Source organism: Onychostruthus taczanowskii, unplaced genomic scaffold (assembly GCF_017590055.1).
Source record: "Onychostruthus taczanowskii isolate IOZ18803 unplaced genomic scaffold, ASM1759005v1 scaffold34, whole genome shotgun sequence".
NCBI classification, from domain to species: domain Eukaryota; kingdom Metazoa; phylum Chordata; class Aves; order Passeriformes; family Passeridae; genus Onychostruthus; species Onychostruthus taczanowskii.
The window spans coordinates 3031195-3036560 of NW_024500794.1; positions in this window are offsets into that span (position 1 = coordinate 3031195).

Sequence of the window (5366 nt, forward strand, 5' to 3'; positions counted from 1 at the left end):
ACCATGGAATGACTTCACAATGAAAGTCAACCAGGAATAACAAGAAACCTTTCCATATCACTCCGATTTGGTAGTTACATTACCTCCTATTTTGCATGGCATACATGCTTACCCAACCCTGTGACTGACTGGAAGAGTCTGATATCAACTGATAGGCTCCATCTTGTATTATGCATCAACATGTGTCTAAACTTGCCCAAGGCCCGAGTACTCTGCTGCATTCCAGGGACTGTCTCTGCCCTGAAAAGCGTCTGACACCCTGCTGAAAGCCTGCCTCAGTCTCGCTGCCTGCTGAGGGCTCTCCACGGCTCATGGGCTTGCTCATTTTGTCACATTTTGCCCTGCTCAGAGGTGGGTGAAATGTGGCAAAAGACAACAGGCTTGAGCTTAAGCAGGACACCATCTGGAGCAAGGGAGAGACTCGGTCCAAGGAGCAAGATTTTACCTGTGCCATGTGGGGGAGATACTGCCCTGCCTGAAAGGCTATGGAAACTCAGCAGAAAACATCAACACGGGAATGAGGCCTTTACCAAAGGTCTGTAGCTAGACTTCTTTGAAAGCAACAAAGAAACTCTGCTAAATCTATTTCTTTTTCTGCCATGTTCTTCCACCAGCTGCTCAAGAAGATTTAGAGGATTTCTCAATACTCGTTTCATGGTTTAGAGCAGCAGGAATTGTTGCAGTACCCCACAGAAAGGAAATTGCTAGGGATGTACACAAACCTCAGTGAGAAGCAGCAGCCATGCCCTACCCAGACCTGGTACAGATACCCATGAGACCCAGCAGTGAAGCCCCTCACACCTAACTAGGTCAAGGTGTTACACAGAAGACTGGCAAAGGAGGAATACACTGAAGATGGGCTCAGGGGCAGATTCTGTGATATAGTTACATGCTTATCTCTCATCATCTGTTTAAACCTCGGAGACATGAGGAAATGTTTCATATGAGTCAAGCTACCCGTGTAGTAGGGTCATAGTTCAGAAATTTGTGAGGTGCTCTGCTCCTGTACACTACTGAATAGGTAAAATTAGAGTTGATTAGGGTTCTCTTTAAGGTACCTGAATAGATTTTACAGATTCACAGAAGATTTGTTTCAGTTGAATGGACCTCTGGAGGTCCAGTCTTTCCAGTCAGAACAGGGTCAACTAAAGCAGGTTGCTCGGGGCTGTGCCAGGCAGGGTTTTGAACATCTCCAAAGACAAAGAGTCCATGAGCTCCTTGGGCAACCTGCTCCAGTGTTTAACACATGAATAGTAAAAATGGGGTTTTTCTCACATTTAAATGTAATTTCATGCTTCTCAGTTGGCACCTGTTCTCTCCTTTCCTTTCACTAGGTCCCACTGAGAAGAGTCTGGCTCCACTTTTTTACTCCCTTCCAAGTGATATTTCTACACAGTGATACACATTTACACACATCAACTCCCCTCTGAAGCCTCTTCTCAAAGCTAAAAAATCCCAGCTCCTGGTGTGTCAGATGTGGCAATCCCTGAATCACGTTAGTGGACTCTAGTATGTCCGTGTCAAACAAAGTTGGTCTCTGGTCCAGAGTGTGTTTGTAATGCACAACACTTACACTGTTCCATTCTCCTCTGCTTTGATCTTTTCCTGTTCCTTATGGAACAGTGGCCAGGAAGGATTTTTAAGTGGTCAAGTATATGGTTTGGCCCTGCTCTCTGGCATGATCTTAGATGCACACACAGATAGGTGAGGAGCTGGTGCACACATATGAAGCCAGGCCCAAACTGTTTCATGAAGTGGCACACAAGAAAGGGATATGATTTCAGATTCTTCATCCCTTTCTGCAGCAGACTTGATATCATTTTATGAGAGCATAAATACCTTTGATTTGCTCCAAAGTTGTCTCTCTTCTGTGGAAAAAAAGGCAATCCTTATCATGTGAATATCAATGCTGCAACCTCAAATTCACTGGAGGCTGCAGAGAAAGGATAGTAGACGCCCTGCACTTATTTCAGCAAGTTAATTAAATAATTATTTTCTGCTTAAGCCACCAAAACCAAAGCCTTTATCAGATTTTACAAAAAGCAACTTCTCTCTTTCCTTAACTCTCTGTTGATTTGCTTTTTTCAACAGCAACATGATTAGCATTCTCATTTCACACAGCTCCTTGAGGGGGTTGTTTCTATCCTTAGCTTTGAAGAAACACACAGGAAAATGTTACAAGTGCAAGCAGGGACATTTTCTTCCTGCCTGAAACATGAGGATCCAGACAGTTCCTGTCTTCATCACATTTTCTGAAGGGTCTATGTGCCTTCCCACCAATGCAGTACCTGACCAGGTATCTGACCAGGGCCAAGATGCGTGGATAATGCAGTCCAACATGAAATACACACACTTGCAGGAAATTCAAAATCATACCGACATCTGTGTTCTAGAGAAGACACTCATATGTAATTCTACTAATGCATCTACTGCATTCCTCAGGCTTGGACTTTGCACCGTGAAAAGAATGATTTGGACAGAAAACCAGAAAGAGATGAGGCACTTTCTGAAATGTGGACATTATCCTTCCTTATGGCAAATCCTTTAGGGTTTTGAATCATTCTGTCTTACACTTTGATTTGCTGATCACAGTGCATCAGCAATCTGCTATTCACTGAAATCATCTGAATAAAGGTCTACATTCTCTCTTCCAGGATCATATACTGTAAAGCGATGGGAGTTTTCACACAACTTGACATGTATGTTACACTTCTAAGTCATCTCTCAGCTCAAAAGTTTGCTTTTCTTTTTCCTCCAGGACCTTGGCTTTGCTTATTTTTAAATTAATCAAATCTTCTTATCCTTACATTTTTCTATTGATCATTTTTGTGGGTCAGATTCTGCTCTGTTTGGAGATACACACATACAATATTTTTGTTAGGATACTGAGGTTGAATTCAGTGTAGATTTTTTCCATCACCTTGGAAACCATCGTCTTCTTCCCTCAAAATCCAGGCTCCACCTTCCCCAACACACAGTGACATATCCAGGTAATTTTTGTCTCTGAAAAAATTCAGTGACAAAATCACATGTCTACATATGTCCATAAAACCTGATTGATTTCTGTGCTTGGTATTGCTTTTACTGCTTCCTGAATAGAAAGGAAAGATCATTCTCAAGTTACAGGCCACTAAAGAGAAAATTTGTGTGCATAATGCCCTTAGAATCAGAGGCAATGCTTTGTCAAGAAACACAAGTGTGAGCTGAGCCAGCACAAGTATAAATGTCACTCTGAATTACAGCCTGCTTTTATATAGTATCAGCTGGAGCCTCCAGCACTGGGTGCAAAGTTTTTTCCTGAGACTCTATGTCACCTCATAGGTCCTATCTGATGAAACTGCTCATACAGTCAGTCTGAGCTGTGCATGATCGTGCTCTCAGCCGCTGACCTCACTCCAGCAGCTTACATCCAAAGTTTAAGTAAATGTGCAATGGCAGAAATGCACAAGGTGCCACTTTTCAGCTCTTCTGCTGCAAAAAATCTTGTTTGGAAGAAGAGAGAGAGAGAGAGAGAGAGGCCAGATGGACATGACTACAAAAGAACTCCTTCCTTCCCTTTTGAGGTGGTTGTTATTTAGAAAGGGAAAATGCATAGTACTGTGCACTGAAGAAACAGCATGACACATTTATTTTGTATAGCAACTTGTATAAAAGCTGCTGAACCCTTTATGGAATTAATTATCTGAAATACATGATTTCTGCCCAAATAAAGAGAAATGGTGGTGAGTAGCAACACTAGAAAAACTTCACTTTGTTGAGATTCTGCAAAACCCATTTCAGGATTCAGCTGATATCTCACTTCCATTTCAAAGCAGGCAGAGGTAGAGCTTTTCTTTGGGTTCAGCAGATTTAAAGAATACTAAAGAACATTGTTTAAAAAAAAAAAAAGAAAGCAAAAAACCCACAACAAAGTCCCCACACTCCAGAAGCATTTCCTAAGTATATTTAAAGAGAACAAAATAAGGTAGACTTCATCTGTACAGTTGAAAAGGACAAGAGAGGACAAGAACCTGATTTATTTACTTTCACCTGAGTTAAGAGGGCTAGAATCTGTTACATACCATGCTTTTTCCTCTGTGTTACAGGTACCTCTCAGCTCCCTGAAGACTTTAAGGGGTAAGGGACATTAACAGTCAGCCCCCCTCTCCCTTGTAACTCTAATCAGTCATAGCAGGGTGGGGGGCACAGGACAGAGGCTGAAACAAGGGAAGGCATGAGGCCTCAAAAAGGAATGGCTGGCCATAGTGGGGGCAGACACACTACTTCAGTCTGTTCTGGGGAATCCAGCCACAGGACAAATCCTCTGTTCATGTGCAGCTGGTGGCCAGAAAACCCGTAGGTGTGCGTGAAGCTGAGGAACAAGACTGCACGCACCGGAATACTTGGGAACTAAAGCTTTTAACAAAGGGCAATAAACATGCAGGAAAAAGAAGAGGTGGAGGAACAGAGCCTTGAGTCTACAGACTGAAATTATGTGTTCAGTCAAGCTGCCAAAGAAAAAAGCGTAATTGGTGTTTTAATTCTGGGAAAGAGGGAGCGTTTTTTCCAGGCTGGAGAAGCACTGTGAGTTGCTGCAGCTGATTAACAGTGCCACCAGCCGGCCTGCTGGAAGAGGGCCAGTTTGAGAGACGGGAAAACAAGGTACATCCACTCACCACCTCTCACCCCTCCAAGCCCTCACAGGCAGACTCTGATCCTGCAGGCACTTTGCCAAATGCAGAGGGGGCTATTCCTGGGAACAGCTGCAAGAAAGGTCTTACAGAGGTGCTGTGCAGCACTGACTGCCCTCAGCTCCAGCAGGGTGAAAGGAGGTAATAAATCCCATGGGCTTGTTTGCTACAGCCAGGAGTGAAGGCCAGAGTATCCAGCTCAGGAGGGCTTCTCCTCGTATGGAGCACAGCAATCAGCATGATGAGCCATGGCAGGCCTGGAATTATTAAATAACCAGATGGTGCCACAGGGGCAGTGTAAACGCAGCCAGTGAGATGTATGTTGGCAATGAGATATTTAGGGACATACTTTCCACTGTTCATGGGGTGATTTCCTATTGGAAGATGAACTTCAAATTCAATTAAGTTTGGCACCTCACAGTCTCCCTGATTACAGCACTTATTAGGAGAGCTACTAATTGCCTGCTTGTACAAAAACACCCTAAAAATATGTTGGCTAATAATAGTGTCAACAGCATGAAAAACAGGAAAGTTCTCCTGCAGTAGAGCAAAGCCAACATCAAAAATTCTGCCCCAAAAAGTGAATCAAAGGATTGTGGAACCTTTCACACAGTTTTTTAGACAGCAGTAAGGAACCGGTTTTGCCCTACAGCTGCAGCAAAAAGCTGTGTAATGAAATAAGAGTTGTGGGAGAAG